Source organism: Leopardus geoffroyi, chromosome A3, assembly GCF_018350155.1.
Source record: "Leopardus geoffroyi isolate Oge1 chromosome A3, O.geoffroyi_Oge1_pat1.0, whole genome shotgun sequence".
NCBI classification, from domain to species: Eukaryota; Metazoa; Chordata; class Mammalia; order Carnivora; family Felidae; genus Leopardus; species Leopardus geoffroyi.
Window position 1 is genome coordinate 57,374,249 of NC_059336.1, and position 24,019 is coordinate 57,398,267.

The 24,019-nt window shown below is 39.4% G+C and overlaps 1 protein-coding gene across 4 annotated transcripts in view; it reads right to left on the reverse strand.

Moving 5' to 3' along the window:
• Positions 1-24,019, reverse strand: part of TMEM182 (transmembrane protein 182) — a 78,149-nt gene that overhangs the window by 22,052 nt on the left and 32,078 nt on the right. The window lies entirely within an intron of this gene.

The window sequence follows — 24,019 nt, forward strand, 5'->3', positions numbered from 1 at the left end:
GCCTGACTTTTAATTCTGAGTCCCGTGTAAAAGGCAGGAACAACAGATCTGTATTTAAGGGAAGGGGGAACCTCACGCCTGGAGAGTTGTGAGCATACAGAAATCGCTTCCAAGTGAGTTTCCTTATTGCAGTCACTGTGTGCTTTATTTTTCTGCTTGTGTTTCAGCATTCAAAAGTGCGTAACTTCAGGCCTATTTCAAAATGTTTTGGAACTTCCTGTTCCTTGGCTAATTATATTACCTTGTTTGCATATGTGGCACACTTTGATTCCAGAATTAAAATGTTCACTCGTAATTAAGAATCATCTCATGGAATTGGGTAGGGTTCTTTCACTGTCTGAAGTAAACCTGAGGCAATCAGAGAACCTTCAACATAAAGCGAATTAAGTATATGTGTTTTGGGAGTCAAACATGATATTGGGGCCCTTCCAATTACTAATTGTGTGACTCTGATAGACCACAGTTTTCTTTTTTTTTTTTTTTTAATTTTTTTTTTTTTTCAATGTTTATTTATTTTTGGGACAGAGAGAGACAGAGCACGAATGGGGGAGGGGCAGAGAGAGAGGGAGACACAGAATCGGAAACAGGCTCCAGGCTCTGAGCCATCAGCCCAGAGCCCGACGCGGGGCTCGAACTCACGGACCGCGAGATCGTGACCTGGCTGAAGTCGGACGCTTAACCGACTGCGCCACCCAGGCGCCCCGACCACAGTTTTCTAAGATGGAAAATAATATCCTTCACATAAGTTTATAGAAAGAGTTGAGAAAATATAAGTAGCTGCATGCAGTAAGTACTCATATACATTTGCTATTACTAGTATTAATTAATACTCACCCTGTAATAAAATGTCAACAATACACTTGACACATAAAAGACATCTTACTAATTTCATGGATCTAGGATGGACAAGATTTCAGTTGTAATATATCTACACCTTTTAAATTTTGGCAGGGAGCATGTTTTTGTTTGGTCAGTAGTTTGTATTATTTAAGTCTCCTAGACTGTGAATGTTTCCCAGAGATCACTTCATTTGTTTCCTGGTTCCTTATATGAGCCCATAAAAACTGTGAAGTTTTGTCTTTGAAAGCTTTGGACTGTGCCGAGTACAAACATCTCTAAAAATCCATTTGAACCATTAAGGACAATTCAATGCTTAACTTAAACCATATTGGATTTCTATTAATTCCTATTAGAACATGAAGCAAGATGTACAATGTAAATAGATTTACATGTAATCTATATCATCACAATTTGGATTAATTAAAAGAAAGCTTCATCTGAATCTGTGAAAGTCCAGAATTAACAGCTATTTTCAAAGCAATGGAGTTCTGTTGATTCTAAATAAATTGGTGAATTGACCTAACAAAGTGCCCCTTGTTCAGGTGTTGTAATGAGGATGAGTAGTAATTAGTGTAACAACAGATGTTATAGCAATGGTTCTTCTAGAGTATTCAGCTTATTTTCCTCAATAGATGAAGCTTTTACCCTGACAGTATTACTTGCACCACCAATTTACTTAGTAACTCCATCTGTGTAGGTTAGATTAAAAACCATCAGTCTCGGGTACACTGAAATGTCATGTCACTATATCCTGTTTGTCACTTCATATTTTATAATATTTTCACTCACATATGATATTTTGTAGTTTTCATTTGAGGACTATCCTGTTGCTTTTTTAGTGGAGAAAAGAGACCAGTCATTAGAGACTGTCTAGGGTGTTAAATAAGAGTGTATTTGGAATGCAAAACTATGTTCACAATGTGTTTTACTCTTAAAAAGTACATAACATAAAGAGTATTAACTGCATTGCAAATTCAAATTTCAGACTAAAACATGTACCAAGAGGAGCTCATATCCTGGGTATACCTAAAAGTCAAATTCCAAAATGACATTAATTAGGAACTGAAGGGAGACATCTACTAAGCATCCCTCAGGGAGAAAACAGAAAAATCACCCAAAACTGTAGGACAATGAAGGCCACGAAATAAAGTGGACTATTAACTGTGCACATCAGTATGTGTGCATATGTATGAGTGTGTGTGTGTGTGTGTGTGTGTGTGTGTGAGTGTGTGTGTGTGTGTGTGCACATTTGCACTATGTGTGCAGGTTCCCACAGACCACAGACAGGAAGCTAATGGCAGAATTGGCATCTGTTCTGAATTCCATCTACATGGTTAGTGTTTTTTTCCACTAAGAATGTAATAAAATGCACTAAAACCCATTAATTTTGATGATAGAGCAACCTGAAGTTTTAATTCTGGATTATTTTTTTAAGAAGTTCCATTCCAAGACATTCACATCCATCCAGTAATTCAAGCCGGCGTCTTACAAGGGACTGCAAAGAGAGACCCTGCCAGGCTTGCTTGGCGAATGGGGGTGTTGTTGACAACTATAAGTTACTTAATTTAGCAAACATATTTCTATGGCTCTCTAGACACCAAAACCTGCTAGAGTAAGACACATTCCTTGCCCTCACAAGTTCAGTCCAGTGATGGAAAAACAAGTAAGTTTCACACTGTGTTGATAGGTGCCTCAGCAGAGGTATGCACAGAATATCATGGAGCCCGATGAACCACAGCCCAGAGAAGCCGCTATTTCAGGGCTGAATGGTAACGAGTAAAGCCCTACAGTTCTGATTCTAGTTGAACTGGGTCTTATTTGAACTGTCAGAAGGCAAGAGGGAAGGTCAGTCTAATCACAGTAGGAAAGAGTTCCACGGATCAGCAAACAGAAAACAGCTCCCCACAGCTGCTTCCCATATGGATGAAGGGAACAGAAAACGAGGGATAGAAAGGTCGTCAAGGCCTTGTGTGCCACTCAGCAAGACAGTCCTTGTCATACTGGTCCTAGGGAGCCCCTGAAGGTCAGTTATCAGAAATTATAGCCACACCTGTATCAGAATACCGCTCCTGTAGCTGTCCAGAGACAAACTGGCAGGAAAAAGAATAGAAGAAGGGAAACCAGTTAGGTAGGTGCCATAGTAATCCAAGTGGGGCCTAAAACGGGCAGTAGGGATAGAGATGAAACAAGCTTTAGTGAGAAGCTGTTGTTACAGGAGCTGAGAACCCAGCAAGAACAAAGTCTATCTTTATGGATTTTTCCTTTGCATGCCGGAACAGCGTGTTCTGTTAAGATAGTAACAAACCTCCTCTTGATTTTGTAATATTACAATGTACACATCAAACCTCCTTCCACACAGAGTGGAGAGGGAAAAGTCAGCCCACACGATCACAATTCCAAATTCGTAGTGTTTTGATAGATTATTTTGTTGTGTATACAAAAATGTAAATATTGTATTTGCAGTTTAAAGATAAACTTAAGTGTTATTCATGTTTCAAAACTTGCTATCTTGCCTCAGACACCTCACAAAGCTAGTTCATAAAGCTAATCCTATGTTTCGACACATCCTCAAGCACACAGTGTGAAGTGCTATAAAATGTTTTATAAGAAGCCAAAACAAAACGCGCCACCCCCCGCCCCTCCACCATCGTCAGCAGCAAATGAGAACCTCCAGCATATGTTGCCGTTGCTTTAGGCAAGACGCTTCTGTTACACAGGCCAGCAAGCCTGTCCTGCATCTCCATACACTACTGGTCTTGGCAGCATTGGGCAGGTCTAAAAATACAGTCATCCCTTCACCAAAGCAGAAGGACAGGCTGTACAGTGTGTCCGCGTCTGAGCTCTGCAACTGTGGACGTGCCAAGTCACGTGCTCTGCATGGTCCATTGATTTTTTTTTTTCCAGAACAAAAAGAACATTGAAAGGCCTGATGGAGTTTATTTACTTCCCTACTGTAAACACAGGCAGTGAAGGAACGGCCGAGAGGGAGGAGTGTCTTGAGCAACTGGGGCAGAGTCCTCACCGTCCATGCCGGCTGTGACCTTGGGACAGTCCCCGAAGCAGGAGAAGCATGGGTTTCTTCACATGGTTTCGTGGGCTTTCCAGGTTGGAGGGTGTGTCTATGGTCACTATCTTGTTTCTCCTCCTGACCATCTTGGAGGGTGGGAAGGGAGGCTTTGTGGGTGCTGGACTGGGCGGTAGCAGAGGTAGAAGTGGCGGTGGCCGCAGTGACAGGGGTACTAGCACAGTGCGGCTTGACCGCAGAAGCAGCCAGAATACTCAAGTCACAGCCAGGAGGAACTGAGGCACTCAGAAGTGAGGTGAAGGGGAATCAGAATGTGTCACCCCAAAATGCGCCACCTTGGGTAAGGATTATCTGAGCTGGAAGCGAGTAAGAGTCAGTGCATGCAGAAAGAAACCTGGGGGGAGTTTTCATCACCTGGCTTAAAGCAGAAACGTTTGAGACATGAAGTCTGCTCTTCGAGAGGAGTTTTATGGCCATGACAGAGACAGCAAGTCAGTACCAAGATGGGATGGCAAACACATCTACTAACGTACCCTTCCTGTCCATTAGTCTCTCCTGTATAGTTCCTAGTCACCGTCCCACCGTTTACCACCTCTAGCCCAAACCCGTTTCCTCTGTCTTGTCACATCACCATGTTCTTTGTTAAAAAGGCATATAAGCTCTCAGGCTTATCTGCTTCTTTGGCCCTTCTTCTTCTTCTTTTTTTTTTTTTTAAGTAAGCTTCATGCCCAGAGCAGAGCCCAACATGGGGCTTGAAATCATGAAAATCACGACCCTGACACTGGGACCTGAGCCAAGATCGAGAGTCAGATGCTTAACCAACTAAGCCACCCAGGCAGCCCAGCTCTTCGTTTTTCCATGAAGGCCTCCATATGCATACAGACTAATAAATCTTTTCTCATCTCCTCTGTCTTTTTATAGTATAATTTGCAGGGCCACAGTCCCTGAACCGAAGGGGATAGAATAAAGTTTCCCTACAGAGGTATTGCATAAAAAGACACTCGGATTCTAATACAAGGGACCAGATTAACCTCCAGCTGCAGGTCTTGCTCTGACCCCTGCTGCCTCCAAGGGCCTAGATTTGCAGCCCCATCCCTGCCTGAGCATCAGAGCCACCTGCAGGTTTCTAATGTCATACCCAGGCCAGGATTGCAAACCAGCCCAATTAGGTGAGAATCTCTCTGGGTGGGCACATGCAATCATATTTCTTCCAGCCTCTAGGAGAATGGAATGTGCACCAGGTTGAGAACCACTGGCCTCTTGGGTCTCTCTGGAGCTGCCAACAGCATTTCGAAGGTGCTATATGCCATGAAGTGGCTCAGCCTTTCCAGATGTCCTTCCCTCTGTCATCAGAGCAATCCCTACTCTGTATTTTACTGATGAGGCTGGGGAGCTTAAGGAAAGTTCCAAAAATTAAAACAGCCACTAAATGACAAGGTCAAGATTTGAACTCAGGGCTGTCTGATCTCAGTCTGAGACACCGTTAGTCTCTGTGTTTCAGGTGTGTGTGTGTGTGTGTGTGTGTGTGTGTGTGTGTGTGTGTGTTGCAAATAAATTTCCACTGCTCCATCAGAACTTCTAGGTTCAAATCCTCCCACTTTGGTTCCTCTCACCTTATCCTCCAGAAATCCTGAAATTATACTGAAGTTTCCTGTTGGGAAGAGGGAATGCTGTTATGCCTCTAGGCTTTTGTTTCCCCTCACTAGAATGATTAAACCTTCCTACTTGTCACTTGAGATCCATTTAAACTGCTTCCTTCCTTGAAGGGACATAGTAGAGTTACTTCCTCACCTCCACCAAAAAGCAGGAGAGCACTGAACCAGCTAGACGAAAGAGGTAGAATAATAACCCTAACCAGCTGTATGACCTTCAGCAAGTCACTTAGCTTCTCCGTGCCTTAGTTTCCTTTCCTAGAATGTGGTAATAATGATACTTATGGTGTTGTAAGAGGACTGAAAGAGGGAAACACTGAGCAGAGTGCCTGGCCCCCTACTCAGTCAGTGTTCTTAACACACGCCAGTCCCTGGACTTAGCACTCTGTGCTGTCTTGTCACTTCTCACATCCTCCTCCACTGCTAGACTGTGAGTTGCTTCAGGGCAAAGACTCAGTCTTGCTCATTTTTCTAACACTAGGGAAAGCTCAAGTTATGCAGCCAAGGCTAGGGGAATATTTAAGGGCTGGGGGACAGAATGAAGCAAACTCATTCAAAACAGAAAGGAATCCATGGTCTCGTCTCACTACCACAATGGCTGGGGAGCCTTTAATATCTGAATCCCTACTAGGGAGAAAGAGGCCCTTGAAAATGAAGAGCTGAGGAATCAAGTAATGAGACACTAACACCTGGTGGCTAAGTAAAGGTACCAAGGACTATGTGACTGCCCTTCCCATGCTCCTGAATACCCAGTACATAGAAATTAATTAAGAACATCAGGGATTCATGTAAGTTTTCCCACTCAACTCTAAAGATGACAGAAAAGAGACACATTTCCTTAATCTCTGAGTCCCTTAAAAAAAAATCTGATCTAAACCTGAGAAGTCTTGTTATCCTTTATATTAAGCCACGAAAAGAACATTTTTAGAACCGCTTTACTCATATACTTTTAGTGTTTATTTTTGAGAGAGATAGAAACAATGCGAGAGAGTGAGGGGCAAAGAGAGAGGGAGACACAGAATCCGAAGCAGGCTCCAGGCTCCAAGCTGTCAGCACAGAGCCCGATGTGGGACTTGAACTCAGGAACCATGAGATCATAACCTGAGCCAAAGTTGGACACTTAACAGACTGAGCAACCCAGGCTTCCATATTCATATAGTTTTTTAACATTAAATTTGAACCTGCTTGCCCAAATCTTTTGTACAGACAATAGAAAATAATTGCAGCAAAGACTTGCTTACTTAGCTGTAAGTATTGTATTATTATTATCCTAGGACTCCTGAGTCTTCATGTTCTTATCTTTCAGATGGTTTGACTCCACAAATCTCTAACATCTTAGAACCACATTTCTCCAGGGAATTTTGTGATATTTTATGATATTGACATTATATATCTAAGAACCTTTTCTTAGAGATGTGACTCAAAAGTAGTTTCCACTATTTCCACATCAGGAAAGTTGGTTTAGGAATTCCATAACAATAAAATGACTTGATATGTTCCCTCTATTTTTATCACAAAACACCCAACCAAAGAAGTGATTAACAACTAAACTGAATTCCACTCTTTCGCTTACCTATGCTCAGACATTGATTGAAAAATATCTACCTTGTATCAGGCACTATGCTAGGTAAGCACTTATTGGTGATATTCCATAATTAAAAGTACAATATGTTATCAAGCAGTCTAATAGGAGAGAATTGCACAATCTGACGGTTATTGGCTATGCCAAGTGCAAGGAGAGAATGCAATGAATGGTATATTACACAAGAATAGAGTAAGGGTATTTGACCCAATCTTGGCATATTGCAGAGGGCTTCCTGGAGGAAGTGATGCTTAGAAGGGAGAGTTGGCATGCAGAAAATGGAGACAGAAAGCACAAAGGAGACCAAGGCAGAATGCAGGTGTGTGCAAGGAGCTTAGTGTGAAAGCACAGAGAGAGCAAACCTTTGGTGGCAGGGAAAGTGGCTAGAGAAAAAGGTAGGAGGCAGATCACAACGGTCCATGTAGGATACAGTCATTTTCCAGTGGAATATTTTTGGCCCATGTTATGTAAAACTTTCCCTACAAATGACGTAAAAAATCACTTATTAACGTAAATCAAAATAGGCTTTTTGTCCCCACAAAGCTTCTGTCTATCAATAATCAAACCATTGGCAGGAGGTTTACAGTCTGGATTGTGGGGGGCAGTGTGTTCAGTGAGAAAGACAAAGATAAAAACAGAAAAACACAAACCCCTTTTCTTTCTTATAGAAATTTGTATTTTCCTGGTTTTGTTTTTCTGAAGGAGTAAAATATCATGATGCAACCACCAAAAAAATCTGACCATACTTCTGGGAAACTAGCCTGCCCTGTGGCGAAAATTAAATGGACAAAGAAACCTTTTCAAGGAATTAGGATAAAAGAGAAATGAAGCAACCAAGTTTCTAGGAAGACAATGAAGGGATGACAGTCACCACCAGCTGCCGGGGTGACAGGATTCAGCAGGCAACTAGTGGCCTGTCCCTGCCAGCAAATGCCTTGGAAAACTACGTGACCAGCTCTGGAGAAGATCATGCGTGGTTCGGGATGGGATCCCCGCACACAAGGAGTGTTAGCACAGTCAGCGAAGGTGAGTGTCACATGGGGACAGACGACATAGCTGGCAAGCCGCCAGCATCTCGGCAGGGCAATGCCTCCATTCCCTCCAGAACAAACGTCTGCACTTTGCTCGTCCATGAACAGACTGACAGTCGTATTTTCTCCACTTAGCAAGAAACACGACCTTTGGTGTTCAAGGTCGGCATCCACCAAGTATAGTACATAAACCCTTCTCGGGCATCTTTCAATGACTCGGCATCCTCTAGGGGTCAATCTGAGGGAACGTGTCAGAAATGCTTACTGGCCTTGAGTTCTCACAGAACTGCCAACTATTTGCTGTGTGTGCCTTAGAAGCCAGCCACGTAACCAGCCTCCCTAATTTTCTATTTGATTCTTAATAAAGAGGTAGCCATCTCAAGTCTCATCTCCAGCTCTTCCAGTTAGAGTCCTGGCAAGCATATGGTCAATATTTCCCTTTGATAATGAACTGCATAGATTGAACTTCCAAGTCTCCCCTTGAAAGGACCAGTCTTCCAAAATTGCCCATTTTAAGCAGAAATTCATCGAGAAGATCAAACATAGCATCCCCACAGCTTCTCTGTACATGGTCTAGTGGGGGATTTGGTTTTATTTATTTATTTGCAGTGATAGCATACATCTTTGGAAAACTTCCCTCTCTAGCTACTCAACATAGCAAACTGTTACAGCAAATACCCTTCTTATTGCATAACAACAGCTGTTGCTCTGGAAACAAGTTAACCCTTTGCTTTCCATAAAACGTATCTATATCTTCCCTTAAAAATACTGAATCAATGTTCCGTGGGTGTGAAGAATAGCCTTGGCCACGCACAGCCCTGAAGCAATGAATTTGTGGACTAGGAAAAACACTCTAAAGATCAATCATATTTTAAAATAAATATATTTAAAAGTCACTTTGGTTTTACTTCTGTACCCCTAGACTTGTTTGTAAAGAGTAATAAGTAGTAAAAGAAAAACCGACATTGGCTCACCACACCAAAACTAAAAAGTGAAAGAACAGATTATGTAATTAAGCAATGGATTTTGTTTCAAAGTATGTATTGCTTGCTAGGTAAATGAAACATAATTTCTCCTACAATGTTATCAAGAAGGTGGTTATGGAGAAGCAGGAAGCTCATTGCAGAGCCTGATCTTTGGGGTGAGAAACTTAAACACTCTCAGTTTCCTTGGCTTTGAGATGACAGCAAAAAATCCTACCTCGTAGTGCTGTCACCAGATCCAGGGAGCTATATATGTAATGTCAAGTAAGTGGGCGAGCACCAGGATGGGCTCCCCTCAATCCATTTAACTTGTAATCAGAAATGAAATACACCATTCTGTTGTGATAAGAATGATTTTGATAAAATAAATAAAATTAATTATTATCTATTATACATTAATATTTATTAAGAAATCAATATTTTATTGACGCAATAAATAAAAATAACAAATAAAATGTTCCTTTAACATCTGTTAATAGTCTAGTGGGTTTAAATAAGCAGAAATAATGAGAGAAACAAATAGCTTTGAAGGAATTATGATGGTGTCTCTGGGAAATGTATGGCCTCAATGACTGACAAATTCATTTGTTCTCATTCATGCCAGCACTGGAATTTATCAAGCAGTATTTGTGTTCATCATTCATACATCATCATTTACAGATGGAAGAAAGAAAAAAAAGAGTGCAAAAAAATATATAATCTGTGAAAAGGGAAATAAGAGTAGTGAGCCTCAGAAGAAGGAAGTCCAGCTTGTGAAACAGGAGGTGAAGTTGCTGAGGACAGCCTGTTCAACCCAAGGGTCGGACCACACTCCATACCTGCCTCTACCCCCTGGCAGCATTTAACAAAACTTATCACTTCCTCCTCTGAGGAAAACTTAACCATGGAACATCCTTGGCCTCAGTCCTTGCCTGACCTCCTTTCTCACTACACTCACTCCCCCAGATGGTCTCATCTTGTCTCATGACTTTAAATACACCACCACACAATGACTCCCAAAGGTACACTTCCTGCCCAGACTTCCACCTTTAACTCTGGATTCTGTGATCCAAGAGCCCACATAATGTCTGCACTAGGCAGCCTCAATTTAATACATCTGAAAACTTCCAAAGCTTCCTCTTAAAGATCAGCTCCACCTCAGCCCTCTACATCTCTAGTAATAGCAACATCATCCCTCCAGTTGGCAAAGACAAAAGAGGGTCACCATCGACTCTGCTCTTTCCCTCACACCCCACACCCAATCCATTAGTCAATTATTCCTCCATTATACAATCAGATATAGTAACCTTCTGCTTTTTTTTCAACCAGGACTAAAATCCCTGGAGATTATCTATGAAACAGAAGAGGATTCAGAAAGATAAATATAAGATGCAGATGTCAACGAGGGGGCTTAGAGCCCAAGTAATGGCACGGGGGGGGGGGGGTTCCCTGGGTTTTCTTTTTGTCTCATTCCTCTCATACTTGACACTAGAGAAGTAGAGAACCAGAAAATGGCAAAAGCACAGGTCAACCTGGACAAAGTACCATGAAGGGGGCTATCTATCATGACAGAAAACGTTTAGACGATAACTGTTCTACTGCACTCAAACACCACAGAAGATTTCAACACAGTCTGAATGAAGAGCCTACATTCCCCCTCACCAGACTACATGGGCCACTTCAATACAGTGCTGGGTTGGTTTCAGGGAAGAAAGGGAGGTGAGAATTTCATCACCACCAGGTGGGAACATCCAGCCCCTATCCTGTGGTGTTTGAGGAGATGGAAAAGCCGGACACCCAGAAATGGCAACTATCATAGGCAACAAACAAACAAACAAACAAACAAACAAAAAACCCTAACAAAAACTGTTTATCTAAAGGACAAGGTAAGGGGCTACCTAGTAAGGCAGGAAACTTTCAGGAAATAAGCATACTACAGTAGTAAAACTTGGGCTCCCAACCTTACTCTGATCAGCAAAGACCAAGAAAGGAGCCTAGACTTTGCCCCTTGATAGGCTGTACCAAGGTGCTCCAAACACTACCGCCTCTGTAATACACACACACACACACACACACACACACACACACACAAGGATGGGTCAAAGAAGGCTAAATAAGGAGTCAGGACTTTCATCTTTGCAGGGGTAATGAGGTTACCAATCACAGTGACAGGAGAGACCATGTGTGGAGCCTGGACTTCCACCCCTAAAAGGTGAAAATAAGACATTCCTTCCACCTAGGGTGGTATCAGAGAAGGTAGAGTGGAGAGTCAGGACCACCCCTGCCTACTCTCCATGTCAGTGGAAGCCATTGTAGAGGCTGCAGTGACTGAATCCTGCCCCTTCTGGATAGGACGGCATCAGGGAAAGCACAGTAGAAAGCCAGAACTCTCATTACTGCCCAGCAGTAGCACAGCATCGCCTCCCGTCAACACATACTAAGTGGGGAACCTGGAATTCTGCTCCTGCCTGACTTTCCCTGAGACAGTACCCATCCCTTCTCCTGCAGAAGCTGTGCCAAAAAAGCCAACCAAAACAAAACATCTAGAGTTTCATAACATAATACCCCCAAACTCCAGCTTTAGTTGAAAAAAAAATGTCTAGTCATACCAAGAACCAGGAGAATCGCCACTTAAATGAAGAACATCACTCAATAGATGCCAACAGACAGAGTGGATATGGTAGTATTTGCTAATGAATATTTTTTAATGAGCCATGATAAAAATGTCTTGGGGTGCCTGGGTGGCTCAGTCGGTTAAGCATCTGACTTTGATGCAGGTCATGATCTCACGGTTTGTGGGTTCAAGCCCTGCATTGCGTTCTGTGCTGACAGCTCAGAGCCTGGAGCCTGTTTCGTATTCTGTGTCTCCTCCTCTCTCTGTCCCTCCCATGCTCATGCTCTGGCTTTCTCTATCTCTCAATAATAAATGAGTGTTAAAAAAATTTTTTTGGGCGCCTGGGTGGCGCAGTCGGTCGAGCGTCCGACTTCAGCCAGGTCACGATCTCACACTCCCTGAGTTCGAGCCCCGCATCAGGCTCTGGGCTGATGGCTCAGAGCCTGGAGCCTGTTTCCGATTCTGTGTCTCCCTCTCTCTCTGCCCCTCCCCCGTTCATGCTCTGTCTCTCTCTGTCCCAAAAATAAATAAACGTTGAAAAAAAAAATTAAAAAAAAAAAAAATTTTAATGTCTTAAAGAAAATAGGGATTAAATTGAAGAGAAAATTAAATCTTGGCAAAGAAATAGAAGATATAAAGAAGAAACAAAAGAAAATGTTAAGAATGAAAAAATATAGTAGCCAAAAATAAAAACTCAATGGATGGTCTGGAAAGTGGGATAAAGTAGAAAAAGGGGATATACTAAAAAACACTATAGATAAATCAAAATGGAATGAAATTCTAAAAAAAAATTTAAATAACCCATAGTAAGGCAGGAACAAGAAAACAGAGAAATTAAAACAAAACAAAACAAAAAAACAGAACTGAGATGCCTGGGTAGCTCAGTCGGTTGAGCAACTGACTCTTCATTTTGGCTCAGGTCATGATCTCACAGTTGTGAGATCGAGGCCCACACCAGGCTCCACACTGTGCGTGGAGCCTGCTTGAGATTCTCACTCTCTCTCCCTCTGCCCCTCTCCCCTGCTTGTGCTGTCTCTGGGGTGGTGGTGGTGGGGGGAAATCAAAGGTAAGAGAAAATAAAAATTTAAATGGCAGGGTTAATTCCTAACATATCAATAATGGCATTAAATATAAAGAGCATAAATACACTAATTAAAGAACAGCTTTACCTTAATGTGTATGTGCTTAATAAGAGAGTGCCAAATTACTTGAGGCAGAAACTGACAGAACTGAAAGAGAAAAGAATGGATCCACTGTTACAGTTGGAGACTTCAACTCTTCTCCATAAGAAATGGACAGCTCCAGCAGGTAGAAAATCAGTAAGGTCATAGCTGGGCTCAGCAACACCATCAATTAACTGGATATAATTGACATCTATAGACTACTTCACCAAACAAGAGCAGAATACACATTTTCTCAAGCTTACATGAAACACTCACTAAGATAGACCACATTCCAGACCATAATGCACTCCTTAACAAATTTAAAATAGAGATCAAACAATAACTTCTCTCAGACCATAGCAGAGTTAAATTAGAACAAATAACAAAGATAACTGGAAAATCCCAAAATATATAGAGATTAAAAACACACTTCTAAATAACACAGGGGTCAAAGAATAATATCAAGAGAAATGTAAAACATTTTCAACTAAATGACAATGAAAACACAACTTGCCAAAATATGTGGGATTCGGAGAAAACAGTGCCTAAGGGAAATTTAAAGCACTAAATGCATATGTTAAAAAAGAAGAAAGATCTAATATCATTTATCTAAGTTTCAACCTTAAAAAACTAGAAAAAGTTGAGTGAATTAAATCCAAATTAAGCAAAAGCAAAGAGGTAATATAATTATAATGAAAATCAATTAATTTGAAAACAGAAAATCAATAGAAAAAATCAACAAAACCAAGATGGTCTTTGAAATGATCAACAAAATTGACAAGCCTCTAGCCAATCTGTCTAACAAAAAAAAGGAGGACAGAAATTACCAATATCAAAAATGAAAGAGAGAACATCAGCACATTTTGCAAGGACAGTAAAAGGGCAGTAAAAATAGCTGGATTTATCATACTCATCACTTCATGTTGAATCACTAAGTTGTACACTTGAAGTTAATATGACACTGTCAGCTACACTTCAATAAAAAATTAATAAGCAGCCAAAAATGGGATAATAAAGGAATACTATGAAATACTCTATGCCTACAAATTTGATAATATTGAGGAAATGGACTAATTCCTTGAAAGACACAATCTGCCAATACTCAACGTATAAAGGCAAATGTCTATTAAAGAAATGGGATTAGCAGTTAATAATCTTCCTAAACAGAAAGGACCAGGCCCAAATGGTTCCCTGGTGAATTTTGCCAAATATTTAAGGAAAAAGTCTATCAATCTCTACAATATCTCAGAGGATAGAAACAGAGGTAGTACCTCCTAAATCACTCTATGAGGCCAACATTATCCTAACACCAAAACTAAAGACCAATATCTCTCATGAACATGGATGCAAAAATTACCAACAAAATATCAGCCAATTGAATCCAACAATGTGTATAAAGAATTATGCACCATGATAAAGTGAGATTTATCCTAGATATGCAAGGCTGATTCAACATTAAGAAAATCAATTAATATAATCCATCACATTGACAAGCTTAAAAAAGAAAAATCACATGATCATATCAATAGATGCAGAAAAAGCATTTGACAAAATCCAATAAAACATGGTCAAAAAACAAAACAAAACAAAACAAACAAACAAACAAAAACCTCTCAGGAAACTAGGAATAGAGAGGAAATTCCTTAAAATGATAATGTGCACGTACAAAAATCCTGCAGCTAAAATTATATTTAACAATGAGAAACTCGAAGCTATTCCACTAATACTCACCACTCCTTACCAAAATCACACTGGAAGTCTTTGCTAATGCAGTAAGACAAGAAAATAAAATAAAAGGTATAGGGATTGGGAAGGAAGAAATAAAACTCTCTTTGTTCATTGATGATATGATCATCTATGAAGAAAATCTAAAATAATCTACCAAAAACAAAAACAAAAAACTCCAGGGACTAATAACAACAAGGCTGTAGCAAGATTGATACACAAAAGTCAACTGATTTCCTATATGCTGGCAATTAAAAAAATAAATTAGAAATTAAAACTAAAATACCATTTATATTAACACCCCCAAAATCAAATAGTTAGGTTTAAATTGAACAACATATGTATAAGATCTATACGAGGATAAGCAGAAAACACTGTTGAACAAAATCCAAGGACTAAATAAATGGAGATATCCCATGTTCATTGGTAGGAAGATTCAGTATTGTCAAGATGTCACTTCTTCCTAACTCGGTCTATAGAGGCAATGCAATCCCAATCAAAATCCCATCAAAATATTCTGTGGATATCAATAAACTGATTCCAAAGTTTGTATGGAGAAGCAAAAGACCAAGAAGAGCCAGCAAAATATTTAAGCAGAAGAACAAGGTTGGAGGACTGATACTATTTAAGTTCAAGTTTTACTATGAAGCTATAATAACCAAGAGAGTGTGGTAATGAAAAAATAATTGACATATTTAGATCAATGGAACATAATATTTAGCCCAGAAACAGATGCATATAAATATAGTCAACTGATCTTTGACAAAGGATCAAAGAATGGACAAATGGAGCAAGGAAAGTGCTACTGGAACAGCTGGACATCTGCATGCAATGAAATGTATGTAGACACAGAACTCACACCCTTCATGAAAATTAACTCAAAATGGATCATAGACCTAAAAGTAAAACACAAAACTATAAAACTCCTAGGGGTAACCAGGTGGTCAGTCGGTTGAGCATCTGACTTCAGCTCAGGTCATGATCTCACAGTTTGTGAGTTTGAGCCCCGCGTTGGGCTCTGTGCTTACAGCTCAGAGCCTGGAGCCTGCTTCAGATTCTGTGTCTCCCTCTCTCTCTTCCCCATCCCCACTCATGCTCTGTCTCTCTCTGTCTTAAAAATAAATAAAACATTAAAAAAAATTTAAACTCCTAGAATGTAGGAGAAAACCTAGATGTCCTTGGGTATAGTGATGGCTTTTTAGATACAACACGAAGGCACAATCCATGAAAAAAATACTTGATAAGCTCAACTTCATTAAAATTAAAAATTCTTCCGCAAAAGATGCTCAATGTCCGTCCTCATCAGGGAAATACAAATGCAAGCTGGTGCAGCCACTCTGGAAAACAGTGTGGAGGTTCCTCAAAAAATTAAAAATAGATCTACCCTATGACCCAGCAATAGCACTGCTAAGAATTTACCCAAGGGATACAGGAGTGCTGATGCATAGGGGCACTTGTACCCCAATGTTTATAGCAGCACTTTCAACAATAGCCAAATTATGCACTTGACCTTAGCCAAAAGGCCAAGAAGCGATAACAATAGCCAAATTATGGAAAGAGCCTAAATGCCCATCAACTGATGAATGGACAAAGAAGATGTGGTTTATATATACAATGGAATACTACTTGGCCAAGAGAAAGAATGAAATCATGCCATTTGCAACAACGTGGATGGAACTGGAAGGTATTATGCTAAGTGAAATAAGTCAGGCAGAGAAAGACAGATACCATATGTTTTCACTCATATGTGGATCCTGAGAAACTTAACAGAAGACCAGGGGGGAGGGGAAGGGAAAAAAAAAGTTACAGAGAGGGAAGGAGGCAAACCATAAGGGACTCTTAAATACTGAGAACAAACTGAGGGTTGATAGGGGGTGGGGGAGAGGGGAAAGTGGGTGATGGGCATTGAGGAGGGCACCTGTTGGGATGAGCACTGGGTGTTGTATGGAAACCAATTTGACAATAAATTATATTTAATAATAAAAAATTCTCCTGCAAAACACAATGTCAAGAAAATGAGAAAACAAGCCACAGAGTGGGAGAAAATATTTGCAAAAGGCACATCCAATAAATGACTGTGAGCCAAAGTATACAATGAACTCCTAAAACTCAAGAATAAGAAGACAAAAAGCTCAATTAAAAAGTAGACAAAGATCTTAAGAGAAATAAAGAAGATATAAAGATGGCAAACAAGCTTATGAAAAGATGCACCACAGTATTTGTCATTAGGGAAGTGCCAATTAAAGCAACAAGATACCACTACACACCTATCAAAGTGGCCAAAATTCAGAATATTAACAATATCAAATTCTAGAGAGGATTGGAGCAATAGGAAATCTCAATGCTAGTGAGAATGCAAAATGTTTTAGCCACTGTGCAGGAGAGTTTAGAAGTATTTTATAAAATGAAAGATATACTTGCTATGCTACCTAGCAGTCATGCTCCTTGGTATTAAAACTTGTGTCCACATAAAAACCTGCATGCAGATGTTTATAGCAGCTGTATTCATAACGGCAAAAACTTGGAAGCAACGGAGTTGTCTTTCAATAGGTAAACAGATAAATAAACTGTGGTGAAGTCAGCCAATGAAATACTACTCAGTGCTAACAAGAGATGAACTACCAGGACATGATAATAACATGAAGAAAAACTAAATGCATGTTACTAAGTGAAAGAAACCAATCTGAAAAGGCAACATGCTCTATGATTCCTACAATGTGACATTCTAGAAAAGATAAAACTATGGAGACAGTAAAAATATCAGTGGTTGCCAGATGTTGGGGTGGAGCAGAGGGGTAAATAGGCAGAGCATGCGGGATTTCTAGGGCAGTGAAATCATGTTATGTGATAATGTAATAATGGATACATGTCATTATACATTTGTCTAAACCCATAAAATGAACAACATCAAGAGTAAGCCCTAAGGTAAAATAATGGACTCTCAGTGATTATGGTGTATCAATGTAGGTTCATCGGTTGTAACAAATGTACCACTCTGGTAGGGGGATGCTGATAACGGGCGAAGCCTGAATGTGTGGGGGCAGTGGGTAAATGAAAAACCCCTAGACCTTCTCTCAATTTTGCTGTGAACCTAAAATCTCTCTAAAAAATTATATTTAAGTTGAAAAGAGATAGCTTAGCAGACTCGATTAAAAAAATCTTCCAACTATATGCTGTGTATAAACTCACTTCAAATATAATAATATAGAAATATTGAAAGTTGGGGCGCCTGGGTGGCGCAGTCGGTTAAGCGTCCGACTTCAGCCAGGTCACGATCTCGCAGTCCGTGAGTTCGAGCCCCGCGTCGGGCTCTGGGCTGATGGCTCAGCGCCTGGAGCCTGTTTCTGATTCTGTGTCTCCCTCTCTCTCTGCCCCTCCCCCGTTCATGCTCTGTCTCTCTCTGTCCCAAAAATAAATAAAACGTTGAAAAAAAAAATTTAAGAAAGTAAAAAAAAATGAGAAATTACATACCATGTAAATACTAATTCAAAGAATTAAGGAGTGGAGATATTTTATCCATATCAGATAAAATAGATTTTAGAATAAAGAAAATTATTGGCAACATTAAATAATGATAAAAGGGTGACTCTACCAAAAAGACATAGCAACACCAAATGTGTATGCATCTGACAAACAAAAGGAGCAGCATATGTAAAGCAAAAACTGCTACATATGAAAAGATAAGTAGATAAATCCACAATTATAGCTGGGGACTTCTATATCCCTTCTCACCAATTACTAGAAAACCTAGACAGAAAATCAGTCAGAATATAGAAGAATTCAACAATGCCATCAACCAATAAGCTCTAACTGACATTCACAACACATTCCATTCAACAGCAGTACATTCTTTCAAGTGCCATGGAATACAGAGAAAAATAGACCATACCCTGGGCCACAAAACAAATCTCATTAACTTTAAAAGAATTTAAATTATACAGAGTATGGTCTTTAATCACAAGGGAATCAGACTAAATATTAATAACAGAAAGATTGAAAGGAAATCTCCAAACTTTTGGAAACTAAACAACACACTTCTAAATAATCTATGAGTCAAACAATAAAGTATCAAGAGAAATGAGACAACACAGAGTTGAATGAAAAGAAAAATAAAACATATCAAAAGTGTAGGAAGCAGCTAAAGCAGTGCTGAGAGTGAAATCTATACCCGTAAATGCTTATATTAGAAAAGAGGATAAAAGACCAATAACCTAATTTTTCATTTTAAAATGAAGAGCAAGACAAACCTACAGCAATCAGAAAGAACGAAATAATAAAGAGCAGAAATCAATGAAATTCAAAACAGAAAATTAATAGGAAAACAAAGAAACAAACAAAAGCAGGATCTTTGAAAAGTTCAACAAAATTAACACTATTTTAACAATACTGACGAAGAAAAAATAAGACACAAGTTACCAATATCAGGAATGAAACATGAGATATCACCACAGATACAGCATACATAAAAAATAAAAAAGGAATATTTTGAACAACTCTCTCTCTATATATATTTTTTACAACTTAGATGAAATGAACCAATTCCTAGAAAAACACAAACCATCACAAATCACACAATGTTAACTACATAATTTGAATAGCCCTGTAACTATTGAGTAAAATGAATTTATAATTTTAAATTTCCTGAAAGTTAAATCTCCTGGCCAAGATTATCTCACTGGTGAATTCTATCAAACATAAGCATTTAAAGAGAACTAACACCAATTCTCCACAATCTTTTCTTGTATACAGAAGAAGATACTTCCCAATTTACTTTATGAAATCATTTTTACACAGATACTAAACCCAGAAAAAGGAGTTAAAAAAAGGAAAACTATAGACCAATATCCTTCATAAATACAACTGAAAAAATCCTTACAAAATATTAACAAATAGAATTCAGCAATATATGAAATGAATTATTTATCATGACCATATGGAGTTTATTCCAATGGTAAGAGGCTGCTTCAATATTTGAAAATCAATGAATGTAATATGTGATATTAGTATGCTAAAGAAGAATAAAAATTGTGATCATATCAACTGATGCAAAAAAAATAACAAAATTCATCATTCACTTATTATAAATACTCTCAGTAAATAAGGACTAGAGGGGAATTTCAAGTTAATAAAGAATGTATATAAAAAAAAAAAGGCCTATAGCAAACATCATACTTGAGGAAAAAATACTGAATGCTTTCTCCTAAAGACTAGAAATGAGGCAAAAGTGTCTTCTTTCACTGCTGCTATTCACCATGGTATTGGAAGTTATAGCCCATGCCACAAGGTAAGAAAAGGAAATAAAAGGTATATAAATAAGCAAGGAAGAAATAAAACTGGTCTATGTGCCAATGACATGAATGTTTATGTAGAAAATCCAAAGTAACCTACAAAAAAACAAATACAAAACCTCCTAAAACTACTAAGTAAATTCAGCAAGGTCTCACTATACAATATACACATTAAAAATCAATTATATTCCCATTATCAATAAATATATGGAAACCACAATTAAAAATATATAGCAGTTATGATTTCTAAAAAAATTTAAATACTTAGATGGAAATCTAACAGCATAAGCTGAAAACTACAAAATGCTGGTGAAAGAAATTAAAGATCTAAATAAATGGAAAGATATACTGCATTCACAGTTTGGAAGGCTCAACATAATAAAATTAATTCTTCCCAAATTGATACAGGCAATTCTATCATCCAAGAAAGGCTTACTATAGATATAGATACAACTATCCTAAATTTTAATTTAAAGGAAAAGGATCTAGAATAGCTAAAATAATTTTGAAGAAAGAACTGAATAGGAGGAATCATTCACCCCAACTTCAAGATACAGCTGAAGTAATCGGGATGGTGAGGCTCTGGCAGAGGGACAGACACATACGTCAATGCAACAGAATACATAATCCAAAAATAGTCCAACACAAGTATTATCTACTACTTTTTAATGGGTGCAAAATCAATTCAATGGGGGAAAGATAGTCTTTACAAAAAAAATGGTGCTAGGGAAATGGGACACATGTTTGAAAAATTATAAATCATACACTTTATACAAAAAGTACCTCAAACTGGATCATAGATTTAAATATAAAACATAAAACTATAAAACTTTTGGAAGAAAAGAGGAGACAAACTTCAGAACCTGGGGTTTGGTAAACAGTTCTCAGAGATGACACTAAAAACACGATCCATAAAAGAAAAACTCCATAAACTGAACTTCACAAAAATTCACAACTTTTACTCTGTGAAAGACCTTGTTTTCAAGGTCTTTTCAAGATGATGAAAAAAGCTACAGAGTGGGAGGAAATGTTTGGAAACTATGTATTCAATAAATGACTTATATCTAGAATATATAAAGAGCTCTCAAAATTCACAGTAATGATCATTCAATTAGAAAATATGTTAATAATTACTATGTTTGAGGATTTCTACAATAAAATACTTTTTTAAAATTTAAAAAAAGGGAAAATCTGGAATCCAGGACTGATATTTTAAGGTATATAGCAGCCTGGACATAAGAGTTTTTTTGTTGTGTTGTGTTTTGCTACTGATACTGATAGATATTCTTACTGGTTCGAAACAATTTTAAGGGACCATGGCAGATTCAAACAAATTTTCACCTTTTAATATCTTTTTATTAGCCATCTGAAATATAGCAAACCTCCTAACTAACTAGTCCCCTGATTCCACATTTGACTAGTCTGTTAACAATGCAATAATCGGAGATATTCTTTTACAACACAAATCAGGTCGAAATCATCCATTAGCCCCCTTCTTCTCTCATTCAGAACATGAGCCAAGGTCTTTACACTGGCCCACCTCTCCCTGAACCCACCATCTCTCTGATCATCTCCTCTACTCTCCACTCACTCAATCTCTTCCTGCCATACTGGCTTCTTTTGTGCTCTTTGCACACATCAGCCATGTTCCAGCCTCTGGGCCTTTGCATCTCATGTTCTATCTGGAACACTCTTCTTCTGGATATCACACAGCTCACTCCCTCACTTTCTACAAGTCTCCACTAAATATCATTTTCTCAGAGCCAAGCTTTCTTCTTAGCACATTACAGAGTTTTTATCACCCTCACTTCTGCCAGCTTCTAGTCTCCAGCCTCTTTTCAGGTGTCATGCTTTTCCAGAGCACTTTTCATCTTCCAACATACTATAAAATTGACTTATTTTATCTTGTCTTGTGTGTCTCCCCTCTCAAGACTGTCAGCCCCACAAGGACAGAGATTTCCATCTGTTTTTGTGCACTGCTGTTCCCCAGAACCCAATGCCTGGCACATAGTATGTGCTCAATAAATATTTGTTGAATGAATTTTAATCAAAATTACTAGATAAAAAGTGACAAAGCTTGGCCATTACAGATGGTAATATTAAGTATCTTGTACTAGGATGAGGAAAGCCACTTTTGAAGCCCTTATTCTTTGCCAGAGCTCTACCAAATGCTTGATGTCACTGCGCACACACACGCACGCACATGCGTATACACACACACACACACACACACACACACACACACACACACACTACCCACAAACACACACACACAGTGCAGAGAGCCGGAGCATTTCACTAGGGAGAAGCCATGAGGAATTAACGTGCCCTCATGAGGACTTATCATCAGTGCTCTAAATTGGCATATTGCCCTAGAAATAGCTGACATTTATTGAGTACCAACTACATAGCAACTACTCTGCAAAGCATTTGCATTTTTACCTATTCTCATTTTAACAACTGTGTGAGTTGATACTATACTAATTTCCCTTTCACAAACAAGTGCAGGGAGTTTTGTTGAGATAAAGAAGCCAGAGGCAGGAAGTGGTGACTTCAGGTAGTGAACACAGATACACTGACTGAAAGCCCAGCTTCTAACTCCCATAGAACCCTTACCACAAGCCGGCTCCACTGCTAAGTACTCTGTGCACAGCATCCATCTAGCCTCAAAAGAAGGATTGTGAACCATGACAGCTTATCTGGATGACAGAGCCCCATTCAACCAGGGCTGGCCAACTCAAAACACACATCACCTTCGCTATGAGGCCTGTCACCTTATTTAATATTGAGGTTGCTTCCACACACACTATACCCCCTTTTACTTCTCCCCAAGTACTTAACTGATTTATTTTGTTTGTCATCTGCCTCCCCCCATAATGAAAGTTCCATAAGCGTAAGTTTAGGGTTGACACTAAAGCCTGCAGAACAGTACCCAGCCTACAGCAGTCATTCGATATTTTTTTCCACTGGATCTAGTAAATATTTTTTCTACGACAAGATCCACAACTTGGAGTAGAAATGGTAATATTTAAAGATGAGAGAGACCCAGACCAGATCCTTGCTCCTTTTTTGGCTGTATATTCTGCATGGAAACAGGAAACTAACCATTATTAATGTGTTTTTTGAGTCCAGACTTGGAGCTGGGCACAGATGTTTACAGTATAATTCTAAAGAAGAGCTTGGGTCCTCAGAAGTGTTAGGAATGAATGTCTAGAATGTTTCAGTAGTTCTCATGAGAGGTGATTTTGTGCCCACCCACCTCAGGACATTTGCCTATGTTAAGAGATATTTTTGACTGGCACAACTGAAAGGTGCTCCAGGGGTAGAGGCCAGGGGTACTGCTCAACATCACACAATGCACAGAGCAGCCTCCACAGCAAAGAATTACCTGGCCACAAATGTCAATACTGCCAAGGCACCAAGAGATTCTCTACGATTGGAGAATATTTCTACTTCTGAGTGTGGTTGACATTTCTTTTTTTTTTTTTTTTAATTTTTTTTTTTAACGTTTATTTATTTTTGAGACAGACAGAGACAGAGCATGAACAGGGGAGGGGCAGAGAGAGAGGGAGACACAGAATCGGAAGCAGGCTCCAGGCTCTGAGCCATCAGCCCAGAGCCCGACACGGGGCTCGAACTCACGGACCGTGAGATCGTAACCTGAGCTGAAGTCGGACGCTTAACCGACTGAGCCACCCAGGCGCTCCAAAGTGTGGTTGACATTTCAATAGCTATCACCAGAAGCCTCTGTAGAGGCTAGAGCCTGTCCTCCATGAAGGGAAGTCAAGCCACATTATGGTAAATAACCACACAGTCTTGTTTTCAGAAGGCAATCTCCCCGCATTAGTGCAGGGATGTCACATAAGCTGTCAATCAATCCTTAGATGTCCATGAATCAGTTGTAGAGAACACAAAACACCCTCTGAAAAAGTGATTTTTAATTACAGCTTTGATATTGGGACCTGGACCTGAAAGCCAACTGTATCCTCATGAGCTGCAGCTTTGGAAGATGGGGCGAGCTGCCCTATGAGTGCCCTGTGATCTGAATGCAGGGGAGCCTTCACTGGGTCACAGGTGAAAAGTCAGCCAGAAATCAGGAATTGCAGTCACCCATAATATCACGCTGTGTCTGTGGCT